The sequence below is a fragment of the Protopterus annectens genome, chromosome 14.part0 (genome assembly GCF_019279795.1).
Source record: "Protopterus annectens isolate FY-2018-M chromosome 14.part0, PAN1.0, whole genome shotgun sequence".
Classification (NCBI taxonomy): domain Eukaryota; kingdom Metazoa; phylum Chordata; order Ceratodontiformes; family Protopteridae; genus Protopterus; species Protopterus annectens.
The window spans coordinates 594,993,027-595,009,467 of NC_056748.1; the positions used below are offsets into that span (position 1 = coordinate 594,993,027).

Consider the following 16,441-nt stretch of genomic DNA (forward strand, 5'->3'; position numbering starts at 1 on the left):
CAGTAAAGCTTCATGCTTCCTACTAACAGAGATCAGGGATTGTTCCTCAGACAAGTTGGTAGTATATGGCACAGATTATGCATGTCATATATTATGCTAATAAATTCAGCAATAAAGCGTTTATATGTTACTCATGCTATGAAATTAAAGACTACATAACTCTACAGAAGTTTTCAGTAATTCATGTCATTTGTTTGCTACCCTTATCAAAATATTTATATTTGTTTAGTAATGCAATATACATATTTTCATGAATATCATATTCCTGTAAATATTTTAGGCATTGTCCAACTACACACATTGTAGTGCAGTGCTTTGCATATCTAGTCACCATAGAGGTTAGAAATTGTTCTTCAGACATGTAGCATCCTCCATACAGAGAATCTAGGTTGTTTTCCTGAAATATTATGCATATGTCATATGTTAATAATAATAACTTGACCAAAAACGTGTTTATATGGTACTCCATGGTATGAAATGACAGATTATAAAAAGCTGTAAACATTGTCATAAATACCTGTTTGCTACCAATCAGAACATATTTATGCTCATTTGGTATTTTATATGTATATGTGTATACATATTTCAGTACACATCTCTGGAACTGTCCACCTGGATAGACTGCAGAACATTTCACATGCCAAGTCACTGTAGAGGTCAAGAACAGTTCTTCAAACAACTCAGATGTCAAGTACCAAGGGAACTCTGGATTATTGTTTTGAAATAGTATGCATATTTGTCATAGGTGCTTACTAGGCTAATGACCACAAGGGCCTTTTTAAGCCTAGCCATGCATCCCAAATCGCTGACAATTTCCAATATCCTTGATAAGTGTAAGCATGGGCCTGGGAGATGAACCATTACAGGTTACCTGTTTGCATCTGAGACATAGGTGCCAAACCAGGGATGAATTTCCAGTTTCCCACCCAATTGTCCATGTCGCACTTGAACTGGATTAGGTAGGAACTACTTCACATGGATGGTGAGCCTGTTCCACAGAAGAGGTAGTCTCTGTGATACATACCTATCACTCCAGCAGGTCCTGTTTATATCACAGGCAAGGTTTAAGTCTTTAGAATAGGTCATTCTGGTAATGTTTGTTTGTGGATATGTAGGAGGTCCATAAGAGTGGGGTCTGACAATGCCCTGTATGACAGGCAGAGATCTCCCCTCAAAAGTCTGTAGGAGACAGAATACAGGGATAGCGCCTTGAGGCTGTCTGCACAGGACATATTACTGTATTCTTTTAGCGAGGAACTTCTGTGGACAATCCGCTTGTTGGATATGCCTGGTTAGGTACACAACAAAGGGGGCATTGTACTGAATGATAGGTCTGATGAATGCCTAACACAGTGGAACAATGGCGCCCTTTGACTTAGATGCCATACCTTTGTGTACAAGTTGCTCAACATAGAATGATTTCCTCACCACTGTAAACACATGATGATCACAGGCTAGATTACTGTGTGTGTGCCTAAGTCATTGACTACTGGGCCAACTCTAAGGGATATGTTGTCAATATGATAGTTACCAAGGATGGATGATTTCCCACAGGATACTGTTATGCATGTCTTAGCATTTAGTTTTAGTCCGTGACTCTGACACCAGTTGTTTGTCTGTGTCAGCCCCTCCTGGAGAACATTTGTGTCAGTGAGAGACTCAATGACAGCTCCTAATTTGCAATCATCTGCAAATTTAGTCATCCAGAGACTGCTGATATTGGCCTTGACTTCTGAGAAGTAAATGCCAAAAAGGAGTGGTCCAAGAACTGATCCCTGAGGGACTCCACTTGTGATTGGCTTCTTTGTAGAGGTGGACTCCCCAGTTCTAACTTCCTGGGTCCTGTCTGCGAGCCAGTTGGTTATCCAGCGCGTGACATACTGGTCTGTATCTAACCTCTTGAGTTTGTCAACAATGCCCGAGTGGGATATTGTGGCAAATGCCTTGGCCAGGTCAAGGTAGGCAGTGTAAACAATTTTGCTCTCATCCATTGCTTTGGTTACCTTCTTAAAGAAGTCCACTAGGTTGAATAGGCATGATCTGCACCAATAAATGATACTCCAACATTTGTAACACAAAAAAGCACAGAGTCCCAAATGGCAGTAGTGCTTCCACCCAGTTTATTCCTCTGATACCACTTAGACAGGTTAAAAACAAAGTAAAAAATACTATCACTTGTTAAATAAAATGACTGAGAGTAAACAACAAAAACCATAACTGTGAAGCGCGTTTCATCCGGATTATATCCAGACTTCTTCAGACAAACAACCGACTTTGAAGTCAAGTTTAAATAACCTCATTCTAATATTAGCCTATCAGGACACAGTAGTATCCCTTTGAAATTCTTAAAGCAATAGTTAACTTCACTAAGGATAAGCACAATTTTTCCATAACATCATATCAAGTATTTTAAAATATGTTCGTAAAAATTCAAGGATATATGTTACCCTGTTAAGCTGCATTCTATTCACGTCTTGGGTTAAATTGTCAAGTAAATATATAAGCTTGCACGACATCAACCAAAAACAGACAAATAGAGTAATAAAAAGGTTATCTAACATAATTATAACCCATATGCTAGTAAGCCAACTCATCAGGAATCTCACCATATATGTATATATCTAAGCCTTCAGTTGAAGCCTTGTGTTCGTTCACACCCGCTTATAAAACCAATACTGTGCCTACTAAGTAATAATAATGTAAAAAATCTTTGTGGACCAATGTCCATAATAATGTCTTGAGTCATAAGTTACTGTAGTTTTTGTTTAGGCATCTCCACAGTATTATAAGTAAGCTCTAAGCTTTCAGTTGGGACCTTGTGTTCATTCGTACCTGCTTCTAAAACCAAAACTGTACCCGCTAAGTAAGAGTAGTATAAAAAATCTTTGTGGACCGATGTCTAAAATAATCTATTTTTACATTCCTGGCTATACATAAAGTTGTCCCCAATAACATACGTGTATTAAAACAGTTAATACTGTACACTAGCTGGTAAAATGTAAACTTATTGGTGTAACCTAATTCATAACTCACTATAGCTCTTACCAACAATGTAGGTAATTTCCAAAATTTGAACTAATAGTTTGTATTTATTTGCCACTACTTGTGACAATGAAACTTTCCCTACTAAATTCAATTATTAGTGGTTATTTAGCTGATCTATTTATATGCATTAATTCTATACATCCATTCAGTTCGTTACCATAGGATATCAGTCAAGGTAGGGTCTATCAAAAAAGTTTTTTTTAAAAATGTTTTTTAGTCCTACTGTAATCAATCAGTTTACAGTCAGAATAAATCTATGAGATCACTCTTACCAAATTTAAACCCAGTAATCATGGAATGTGTAAAAGTATATACCAAACTCCATTGTAAAAGGAGGGAAGATCTAGTTTTCATGTGTAGGATCATTTTACCTAAGTAAACTTCTTAGTTTAAGTACACATGCTATAGAGCACGTCTCATTCAACCCTGGCTCAGTACACGCTTCTAACCGTAATTGCCAGTTGAGTTCACTTTTCTCTAACAGTAACTTAACAAAACAGTCGTTTGTGTATTTTTCATTTTTACAGTTATTTCCCATCCTTTGGCCTATTTTAGAGATTACCTTGAATTTAAAAGTATGTCCAGCATTTTGATCACAATGTCTTGCTAAAGCATTATCATTGTTCTTCTTGTTAATTGCGTATACATGTTCATAAATTCTATCTCTTAAACGATGGTCGATTTTACCGACATAAAATGCTGGACATTGTTGGCATTGGGCCAAATATAAAACTGATCTTGTGTTACAGTTGTAAACATCATAAATGTAGAATATCTCATCTCTAACTGTGAAACAGTTCCTACTGTCTATAAACCTACAGTATTTACATGCTCCAAATTTGTGTGTACCCGCATTGTTCTTCTTAGCTTTATACTGGGTTTCGAAAAGGTTTTTCATGTTAAAACCCTGTCAATGTAATAATGGGGGACTCACCTATCTTACTGAAAATGCCCTTATCTAGTGATAAATAATGCCAATATTTTCTTATTATTTTCTGAATGTCTAATGCTACTGGGCTATAAGTGAAAGTAAATGCAGGGGTAAAGTTTTTATTTCTTGTGTGTGTAACTTGTTCAAGTCCTGTAATGGTCAGTCCGTCCTCCTGAACAGTGTTAACTACTTCAACATTTAAGGTATTACCTCTTATTGTTACACAATTATTCAAAATCGGTTTGTAAATGCCAGCTTTTCTTTTAACTTTCACTTCATAAAATATGTCTGTCAAAAATAGTTTAGGGTAACGCCTATGAGTGAACATGTCATACAAAAGTTTACATTCCTCTTCAAATTCACTTTCTGTAGTTACCATTCTAGCTGCACGTACAAGTTGACCTTTCACCACTGATTTATTTCTGGTGTTGGGGGGTGTGAACTAGTAAAATGTAAAAATGAATTTGAATAAGTACTTTTCCTATAAATTCTTGCAGTATTTCTACCCTCTTGAATGTTTTTACTAAGTTCCACATCCAAGAAATGAATCTTGTGTTCTTGGAAGTTTTTAGTAAATTTAAGAAAGGAACTCGTTGAATTAAAGAAGGTAACTAGATCATCCGATAGAACACTGTCTCCATTTAGAATTATAAAGATGTCATCCAAAAATCTTTTGTAAAACAAAATTTTTTTGTTCCATTGACTTTGAAATATGTAATTGGTTTCCCAGTAGGCCATTACCAAGTTTGCAAAACTTGCTCCTACTGGGGATCCCATTGCTATTCCGATTTTCTGCAGGAACAACCTATTATTGAATGATATGTAATTGTTTTTCAAAATTATGTCCAACAATTGTTCTACTAGCATTCTTTCGTTTTCAGTTACCCCCTTGTTTTTTATAAAGTCTACTACCCATTCTGTCCCCAAATCCTGTGGGATGCATGAGTATAAGTCATATACATCAACTGTGAGAAAGTTGTATTTATCATTAAATGTTAGTGTATTAATTTCTTCTAAGAAAGACCAAGAATCTTTACAAATTTGTTTTTCCTTTTCCACAAATCTCTTCAATACTGAATCTACAACTTTTGCACAGGAGTATGTAATGGACTGCCTAGCATCCACCAAAGCTCTAAATGGTGGGTCATTCAAGTTCTTATGAATTTTGGGTATGCCAAATACCTGTGGTATTTTAGGGGACAACATTGTAAGATAGTGGTTCAAGTGTATGTCAGTTAAACCATCTGTAAATAGGTCGCTTATGAACATCTTAATTCTATTGTATGCCTTCTTCAATTGGCTTAAGCTCACTTCTTCATAAGTTTCCTTTTGTAAAAGTGATGTCATTTTCTTAGTGTAATCTTCATTGTACATAACTACTAAGCCCCCTCCTTTATCTGGTTTCATAAACCTAATTGGAAGGGTATGAAGAAGTGTTAACAAGTGTCTTTCTTCCAAGGTAATATATTCCTATATTTATTGTAGTTGTGTACTACCTGCCTGAATTCATGTTCACATAAGTACTCAAACATACTAATAGTAGGGTTACATGGTGGATTAAAAGTACTGGTCACCCTTAATTTGTTGTTACTATATGATGAGTTCCCCATCAAGACAGTTAGATGTAACTTACAGATAAACAATTTAAGGTCAATCAGTAATTCAGCAAGGTTACACTTATTAGTTGGTACAAATGTAAGACCTTTCGAGAACAGTTCAACCAAAGTCTCATCAATGTGGCATTCTGTGTAATTAAAGATTTTAAAGTCTCCTTCACCATTCAATATCAATTTGTATGGTGGGAGACTTAATTCCTGTTGTTGCTGCAAGTATTTATCTCTTCTGGGGGGGTGGGTACTGTGGGTTGGACTTCCAACTGTTCCCCCTCCCCCCTCTGTAGTTTTTTAGATGTTTTTGTGGCTGCTGTGGGTTTTGGTCATAAAATTGTGATGGGTATTGACCTTGGTGGCTATGGTCCATACTTATTTCTTCATTTTGCATCTCATTAAAAACACCGCCATCATTAATAAAATTCACACTGTTGGTTTCCCCTTCAGTCCGGGATACATCTGCTCTCACGTTTGACACAGTAAATTGTTCTTGTCTGAGTATCTCTGGTCAGAGGGCTGTTCTCACCTATTTCAGTTCACAGTATTCTGTGAACTCAGAGGTTTTGGGTATGTAAAGCCCTCTGCATAGGCTTCCAAATCTCTTTTCAATTTTTTGACCTTAATGTTCTTCAACTTCTCTAGTTGTTGTGCTATACTGATAAAAATTCTGTTGTAGTCGTAATGGTACCGGTTAAATACTGCATCTTTTTTTTATTTCTCTTTCCAAGGCTGTGGTTTCTGAGGTCAATTCATTAACTGCAATCTGGTAGTGTTTAACCATACATTTTAATAGTTCTAAACCTTGGTTATTAAAGAGTTCTATAAGTTCCTTATGGAACTCAAATCCTTCAATCAAACCCGTAGGGTGTGAGCAGTATCTTAGTCCTTTTGGTATAATCTTTTCTTTTATGCATTTATTAAAGTAGTTTAATTCAAGCTGTAATTTTTTGATTTTCAATAATTTGTTGTCAAAAAGTTTCAGTTTTTCAACCAGAGAACAATTTCCTACATTATTAAAGTCACTATTTCTACTTACCTGTGGGTTATCCAAGTTAAGTTCATCATTCAGCCAATTTGCGATGTCGTGCATATTATTTATTCCAGGTATGGACGTTCTTTCATGGTCATCTACTATTACAACATTAGAACTCCCATTCGACTCCCCAGTATACGAACTCTCTCCTAAATTGTTCATTTGTGGTTGAGAGGAAGGTGGTTTCTGCAACTGGTGTACAATGGGTCCCACCCGGTTAGTATTGTTAGTGGCTGTGTTGCCATTAAGGCTAGTTACTAGATGCACTCTAGCTGTTAATCGTTCCAATTGTTCATTCATCAATTCCAGTAACTGGGTAAGGTTACCCTTCTCAGTCTCGTCGCTGTGCGTGGAAACATCCATACTTGTCATCGGTGCTAACAAACAAAACAAACCAGCACCAATAAACGATACTCCAACAGTTGTAACACAAAAAAGCACAGAGCTCCAAACGGTAGTAGTGCTTCCACCCAGTTTATTCCTCCGATACCACTTAACAGGTTAAAAACAAAGTAAAAAATACTATCACTTGTTAAATAAAATGACTGTGAGAGTAAACAAAAACCATAAATGTGAAGTGCTTTTCGTCTGGATTGTATCCGGACTTCTTCAGACAAACAACCGACTTTGAAGTCAAGTTTAAATAACTTCTCTTTCTAATATTAGCCTATCAGGACACAGCAGTATCCCTTTGAAATTCTTAAAGCAATAGTTAACTTCGCTAAGGATAAACACAATTTTTCCATAACATCATATCAAGTATTTTAAAATATGTTCATAAAAATTCAAGGGTATATGTTACCCTGTTAAGCTGTATTCTATTCACGTCTTGGGTTAAATTGTCAAGTAAATATATATACATGCACATCAACCAAAAACAGACAAATAGAGTAATAAAAAGGTTATCTAACATAATTATAACCCATAAGCTAGTAAGCCAACTCATCAGGAATCTCACCATATATGTATAGATCTAAGCCTTCAGTTGAAGCCTTGTGTTTGTTCACACCCGCTTATAAAACCAATACTGTGCCTACTAAGTAATAATAATGTAGAAAATCTTTGTGGACCAATGTCCATAATAATGTCTTGAGTCATAAGTTACTGTAGTTTTTGTTTAGGCATCTCCACAGTATTATAAGTAAGCTCTAAGCTTTCAGTTGTGACCTTGTGCTCGTTTGTACCCACTTCTAAAACCAATACTGTACCCGTTAAGTAATAGTAGTATAAAAAATCTTTGTGGACCGATGTCTAAAATAATCTATTTTTACATTCCTTGCTATACATAAAGTTGTCCCCAATAACATACATGTATTAAAAACAGTTAATACTGTACACTAGCTGGTAAAATGTAAACTTATTGGTGTAACCTAATTCATAACTCACTATAGCTCTTACCAATAATGTAGGTAATTTCCAAAATTTGAACTAATAGTTTGTATTTATTCCCCACTACTTGTGACAATGAAACTTTCCCTACTAAATTCAATTATTAGTGGTTACTTAGCTTATCTATTTATATGCATTAATTCTATACATCCATTCAGTTCGTTACCATAGGATATCAGTCAAGGTAGGGTCTATCAAAAAAGTTTTTTTTAAAAAAATGTTTTTAGTCCTACTGTAATCAATCAGTTTACAGTCAGAATAAATCTATGAGATCACTCTTAACAAATTTAAACCCAGTAATCATGGAATGTGTAAAAGTATATACCAAACTCCATTGTAAAAGGAGGGAAGATCTAGTTTTCATGTATAGGATCATTTTACCTAAGTAAACTTATTAGTTTAAGTACACATGCTATAGAGCACGTCTCATTCAATCCTGGCTCAGCTTCTAACCATAATTGCAAGTTGAGTTCACTTTTCTCTAACAGTAACTTAACAAAACAGTTGTTTGTGTATTTTTCATTTTTACAGTTATTTCCCATCATTGGCCTATTTTAGAGATGATCTTGAATTTAAAAGTATGCCCAGCATTTTGATCACAATGTTTTGCTAAAGCATTATCATTTTTCTTCTTGTTAATTGCATATACATGTTCATAAATTCTATCTCTTAAACGACGGTCGATTTTACCAACATAAAATGCTGGACATTGTTGGCATTGGGACAAATAAACAACTGATCTTGTGTTACAGTTGTAAATATCATAAATGTAGACTGTCGCATCTCTAACTGTGAAACAGTTCCCACTGTCTATAAACCTACAGTATTTACATGCTCCACATTTGTGTGCACCCGCATTGTTCTTCTTAGCTTTATACTGGGTTTCTAAAAGGTTTTTCATGTTAAAACCCCGTCTAAATGTAATAATGGGGGACTCACCTATCTTACTGAAAATGTCCTTATCTAGTGATAAATAATACGAAAATGTTCTTATTATTTTCTGAATGTCTAATGCTACTGGGCTATAAGTGAAAGTAAATGCAAGGGTAAAGTTTTTATTTCTTGTGTGTGTAACGTGTTCAAGTCCTGTAATGGTCAGTCTGTCCTCCTGAACAGTGTTAACTACTTCAATATTTAAGGTATTACCTCTTATTGTTACACAATTATTCAAAATCGGTTTGTAAATGCCTGCTTTCTTTTTAACTTTCACTTCATAAAAGATGTCTGTCAAAAATCGTTTAGGGTAACCCCTATGAGTGAACATGTCATACAAAAGTTTACTTTCCTCTTCAAATTCACTTTCTGCAGTTACCATTCTAGCTGCATGTACAAGTTGACCTTTCACCACTGATTTTTTCTGGTGTTGGGGGTGTGAACTAGTAAAATGTAAAAATGAATTTGAATAAGTACTTTTCCTATAAATTCTTGCAGTATATCTACCCTCTTGGATGTTTTTACTAAGTTCCACATCCAAGAAATGAATCTTGTGTACTTGGAAGTTTTTAGTAAATTTAAGAAAGGAACTAGTTGAATTAAAGAAGATAACTAGATCATCCGATAGAACACTGTCTCAATTTAAAATTATAAAGATGTCATCCAAAAATCTTTTGTAAAACAAAATGTTTTCGTTCCATTGACTTTGAAATATGTAATTGGTTTCCCAGTAGGCCATTACCAAGTTTGCAAAACTTGCTCCTACTGGGGATCCCATTGCTATTCCGATTTTCTGCAGGAACAACCTATTATTGAATGATATGTAATTGTTTTTCAAAATTATGTCCAACAATTGTTCTACTAGCATTCTTTCATTTTCAGTTATGAAACCAAACTGGGTTGAGTCCAGTGTCTGGAGGTGTACTATATCTCTATTGATCATCTCCATGATATTTTTTTCCATGGCTTTACATATAAGACCAGTGAGACTTATGGTTTTGTATTTCCCAGGGTCTGTAGATGGCCCACCTTTATGCAGAGGGATGACTGCTGCCTTTCCCCATTCATGAGGCATGAAGCTGGATTGGAGGCTACAGTTAAATAGTAATTCCAGAGGGTCCTGATAGGTCATGTTTCATGCTATTTAGAAGGCATCCTGGGATATTGTCCAGGCCCATTGATGTAGTGTTCTTTGTCTTAGAGAGAGCATTATGGACCTGTTCCCTAGTGATAGTAGGGGGAGTTATATTAGATGATATTTCCCGAGGGAAGGTTGAGGGTGAGAGGGGAGTAAAACTGGAGTTGAATTCATCAGCCAAGAGGTTTGCTGTATCTTCTGGCTCAGTATATGTGGCTCCATTTACAATGAGCTCTGCATGTAATTGCGCTTTGCCTTTAAGGTTGCGGACATAGCTAAAGAATACTTTGTGGTTGTCCTTAGCCTGGGAGGCCAAATTTATCTCAAATTTGGCTTTGGTAGACTATTTGTCACCGGAGTTGTTTGTTTAGTTTAATGAGAGTGCTTTTATCCTGCTGCATGTCATATGTTTAAGTATATTAATATCTTGAACAGGAAGGTGTTTGTATGGAACTTTGTGTAACAAATAAAAGCTTATTTAATGCTGCAAAAGCAGTCACTGATAGTATCTGTGTAATGCTATTCATCAGAAATTCCAACTTGTTCAGTAATAAGATATGTAGATTTTCATAATTGTGTTTCTCTACATACATCTAGCATTGTATACTTGGATAGATTGTGATTCTGCATTTTGCATAGCCAGTTACCAGAGAGGTCCTGAATGGCTCCTTAAGTGAGTGAGTTACTTGGAAGCATACCTCTCAAATGTACAAATTTTTGCCTTATATTTTTGGTCTGTTTTTTACAAAATTGTGTTTTTCTGGCAAATCAATAAGTCATTAATGACTGAAGTCAAAAAATAATGACAGACATTTGAGTTTCATTCCAACACAGAACCTGTTATAATATAAACTAAGTTTGTAAGAGCAATATTTAAAAATCGTCCCTATTTGTGTGCCTTTCTCATACCATTATTTATAGCTTTGTCCAGATTTAGTTGAGAAGTATGCTTGGTAGAATAGAAAGTATCAGTTTTTTCCTGGTATGAATGCATGGCATATTCTCATAATTACATTAATAACTTCAGCCAAAGGCTATTTATATGGTACTCCATGGTATCATCTGAAGGTATACACAAGGCCTAAAAAAATTTGCACTGATAGTTGGTGTCTAACCATCTCTGCTTAGTAGATATTTACATTTATTTATCCATTAACTATTCAAATATGTAGAGTATTGATAATTATTGCAAATATCTAAAAAATGGAATGTGTCTACACATCTAGTTTACAGCCAAATGTAGAATACATCTACCATAGCAAAAATCACTCTGATAGTGGAGGTCTGTCTACTACAGTTACAAAGATATTACTTGTTTAAGTAATTATATGTAAAATTATGTATTCAATTAATTGTTAAATATAAAATTATGATGTCTGGCTGACATATCATTATGAAGAGGAGTGCGTGCTGAATAGCTTTCAGATTTTAACTTTTTTGGTAATTTTTGTTTTTAAGATATATAATTTGTTTACAGCTAGATTGAAAAAGTTTAGTTCAGGTGAAGGCTTGTCCAGCCAAGAACCCTTCAGGTGTAGGTGGTGTGAAATTCCACTCACGCTAGACATGAAAGAGTTAATATACTCCTATACCTGAGAGCTAAAGTTATACATCAGATGTATACTTCTAGGAAGGTTAAAGCTTTGGTACCCCAGATGGACATCTGCAGTGAAAACCCCATCAATTTGGAATATTGTAGGACATCTACTGTTATGGTAACTTCTTACACAAACTGTAATTTACCAATTGCATCAAGGAAGGATACCCAAGATAAGCTTGGGCGAGAGAATTTGTGGGTGACAATCCAATTGCCTGAGCTAGTATTGTATGCATCTAGGATACTGGTTTGGCGTACAATGCAGTGGTAGTTTATTCAAAAGAGGGGGGATACATTGGAATAGGAAGGGCTCAGGCCAATGTGTCCTATCTTTTTATTTTTTATATAGATTAAGGTCCTTTATGTATGTAACAGCAAAACCAGCAAAACTAGCAAATCAGCCACAGAAGTTAAAACTTGTTTAAGAATGTGTTTAATACCAAAGATAGGTTAAAAACATGCACAGTTTAGCGCTTTCATCTGTAACACAAAGACATCATCAGAACTATGAATGTGCTGGTTTTGGAAGCCATTTTACAACTTAAGTGCAAAAGACGCACCTCCCATGTAATCCAATCACAACTTATTGTAGCTGAAATCAACATGAAACAGAAAAAAATGAAGTAACACTAAAAATAAGTTAAAGCTTTTATAACTTGAACCAAAACACCTAAATACTAACTAGGCAAAAAATACTAACTAAACAAAAAATGTTTGATGGAACACAAACTCATATTCTGATGGCTCTCCTTTATAGTTCACTCCTAATAGTAATGTTGTCATTTAAACTGGGAAAGTTGGTAGCATCCAGCTTAAGCTACCATGATATTTCCTGATTAAGTAGTTTGTTCTGCCAGTCCCCTACATAAGGAGAGTTTTGTATTTGCTCAAGAACTAGAAATGTAAACTTGGTGAATTTGTCACTAACAATGGAATGCCTGGCCAGAGCACTTTTACTGCCCTTATGTTGAATACTGTAAACATGTTGATAGATACCCTTATTCAAAGCATTCTTAGTTTTTCCCACATTGAAAGCAGGACAAGATGCACATGTAGCTTGGTAAATAACTCTGAGAAAAGCAATTGTAAGCTCCATCGTACACAGAAGAATCAATCTACTTAAAAGGGTGTCATTGTAATAAGTGTTTATATAAGGGCACTGATGACAATTCCCATATTTCCTGAAAGATAAAAGTCCCATATGATGATCAATAGGTTACGCAAGAAGGGATTTTATGTTAGATTTAATTTTATAGGTAAAAGATGGTGGTGTAGAAAAAAAAAACTCTTTGATGCTTTCATCACATTGTATAATGAACAAGTTTGTTCACAAAATCTTTTCAATGTCCTTGACATCCGAAGTGTAATGCAGGACCATATTAGTTTTGCCATTAAATCCTGTTTGATTGTCTTTGTTGAGCTGGTTTAGCCCTTTCATGATGATAGGGATATTTGGTGTTTCTCTCTGCCCATATTTCTTCTCTGGTTGAATCCAGAAGTGGTAGGAGGTAGCCATGATCCAAAAACATAGATCTTAGAATGTTGAATTGTTCAAGACACATTACGTCATCCAAGGTCAAGTGAGAGGTTCTAATAAATTTACTTTTTACCACCCCCTCTTCTGATGGAAGGCATAGTAACTGGTGAAAAAAAAAAGAAATGTTACAGTAAGTGGACTTTCTGTAAATCCTGGTAGTGAATTCTTCATTAACTCCTTTTCTGATGTCAATGTCAAGATATTTAATCTGGTCACATACAAAGGAATATGTGAGCTTTAGAAAGAAGGTGCTTGCTTGCAACTGTAGTATGACTTCTTCAAGTTCATCAGCACTTTCTTTCCAAATGATAGGTACATCATTGCAGTATCTGAAGTAGCCAGCACATTTGGAAAAGAGGGGGAGTCTTAAAAGGGATCCAGGAGATCCCATGAGTCTCTTATAATATGTGGGAAGGAAACATGTTTTTCAATTTGTGGTCTATAAATTTGGCCAGGGACTCTAAGTGATCCACTAGCAGTTACAGTTGAACATGGGGGGGGGGGGGGTTATATGGACTGTAGTTGATTTAGGAATGCCAAAAATCTTTGGAATAATAGGAAAATTTACTCTAAGGAAAATGTATAAGCCTTGTGGAAATTTATCTAACAACTCATCCAGTGTCACTTTAATGATCCTGTAGGCTATATTGATTTAATTTGTGGAAACAGCACTGTACACACAATCATAATGCAAAAGATGTAGCATATGCCCAGAGTGGTTAGCTCTGTCCATAATAACCATGCCCCCACCTTTGTCTGGTCTGATGCATCTAACATTGTAATTGAGAATTGTTAGAGAAGCTGTTCTTCTATAACCAAAATTAAAAAGAAAATGTTTGTATTGTTTTGCAACAGTGTGAGTATTTCTTTTTCACATTACTTCTCAAAAACATTGATAATTGGGTGTAAAGAGGGATTTGCTGTACTTTTCCTCAAACTTGTCAGGGGGTGTTGCAATTAACTTCTCCCCCAAACAGTACTTGAAAATTAAACTTTCTGGTAGACGATTTTAAGTTGAGGAGAGTGTCGTCCACCCTAGCCCTAGTGTGGGGGATGAAGTTAAACCCTTTCAAAAACAAACTATATTTCTCAGGGCCTGTTACCATATCAGTAAAATTGTAAATGTGATATCCAAAAAAAGAAGCAATATTTACAGTACCTGAAGGCATAGTAGTGATGATCTGAGTGAATAAATCAGTCACCATTACGGATTCTGATTCACACGCCCACTCCTGTGTTCCTTTTCTTCATCCTTCCCTTGGGATGGGGGTGGGAGTACCCAGACTGGTGAAAGTTGGATTGTTGCTTGTTGGCCAGTCTCTCTGAACTTCTCAAAGATATTTCCTCTAAAGAGATATTCAGTTGAGTTATTTCCTCATGATTGTCAGTATAAAATGTCTCAACAAGATTGTTTTTGTTTGTTGTACCTGGTGGATTAGGGTGTACAGCTCTGTTATGATAATCTGAATCATCCCAGAGTAATTTATTGGTGTGTTTTTAAATTGAACAAGTTTGTTATCTATGACCTGAAAGATGTTGTTAAACTGGGACATGTGAAAGTCTAAATCAGCAATGATAGAATCTGCTAGTTTAGTAACATCCTGTTTAAGTTTCATGAAATGCCTATCATTTTCTTTAATGAGCAGTTCGGTAAGTTCTAGACTTGTACGATCAAAAAAATCCAACAGTTCATGGTGAAAGGGTGAATTTGCTTCTACATCTTGTGGGGACTTCCACATATGGAGCCCTTTAAGTACATGGACTCTCCATACACTTTCACCCAAAAGTAATTATCCAACTGCAGTGATTTAAATTTGTATAAACACATATCCAATACAGTAATTTGTTCTTGCAAGGATAAATAATTACCATAATCACAATCACAAGGAAATGGCTTTGGTAGGCTCTTAGGAAATACCAGTGTGTGTGTGTGTGTGTGTGTGTGTGTGTGTGTGTGTGTGTCTTGACCTAATCTTTTGCAAGTGGAGTGGTGTGTTCCTGATATTTTCAGAACAGAGTAGTTTGTATACGATAAAAAAAATGTCTTCTTAAGTATAGCTCTCAACTATTTAGAGATAAATTTACTGACTTGAGAGCAACTCATGTTTAGTAATAAACATTTACTCTGTTTCAGTATTGTGAGAGGGCAACATTTGGAAGATGTACATGTTTATTTACCTTATGAAACCATGCCTATATAAATGCTAATTTGGATATCGATTACTGTTTGTTACACATTTTTGGGGGATACTGTGAAGGACATCTACATGTTAAATGCATAGACTGTCCATAAACCAGTTTTTACAAAAAAAATAAATAAATAAAAAAATAGTTTTACAATTAACAGCCGTGCATGGCTGCGTATACATTTTAAAATTTGACACCACTGATCTTATCGAAAAAAATACTTGTGGAGGAGACCAGAAGTTTGCAAGAAATTCAGAAAAGTTAAGCATGCTTTTATTCTTGAAAATATGAGGTTAAGTTCAAAACTTCTTTTATAACCATGCTGGAAATGGAAGCCAAACTTGAGCACCCTGTGTGTTCAGGAATATGAGGAAGACTTGGCTATTTTTTCTCTTTTTCCTTTTAAGTAATTGCCAACTAGTACTACAACCATGACACAGATGAAGCAAGCACTAAAATAATGTGAGTGGCAAAGACCTACAGCCGGTTTCTGATGTTTCTGAGTTGCAAAAGTATCAGAAGGAAAAACCTTGCAAACAGACACATCACAGACAGCACCCACCATGAAATATACATCTAAGAATTGCACAGACTGAGTTCACTTGCACTGAAAAGAAAACTTGTAATCTGGCCACAAGGATCTGTTGGACTGGCAAACATGAATCCTCATTGAGATTGTTTTGCAGGGTCATAATGTTCTGTATGGTTTTGGTGTTGCCATAGACATTTTTTTATTATGTACTTGTCTTTATTGACTGGGAAAGTTCAACTGGCCAAAGCCAATTTTCAGTGGAGTCATGGTGTAAAAAGTTCAAGCAGATAAATTTAAATGACTCATTACAAAACAAATTCTTCACAAAGATACATTACATAGATATAATTCTTAAGACATCTAGATACAAACAGGTAACTGTTCTGCCAATCATCTTCTGTGCTGACATTCTGCAGCACATTAAATTCAAAGTATAAAGCATTTAGTATACAAACAGTTCATATGCAATGTGTGTGACAAGCAGACAGTTGATATGACTTATAAGACAT

General features: G+C 35.4%; 1 protein-coding gene across 1 annotated transcript in view; it reads left to right on the forward strand.

Moving 5' to 3' along the window:
* Positions 1-16,441, forward strand: part of TCERG1L (transcription elongation regulator 1 like) — a 2,969,407-nt gene that overhangs the window by 2,463,655 nt on the left and 489,311 nt on the right. The gene's annotated exons all lie outside the window — the stretch shown is intronic.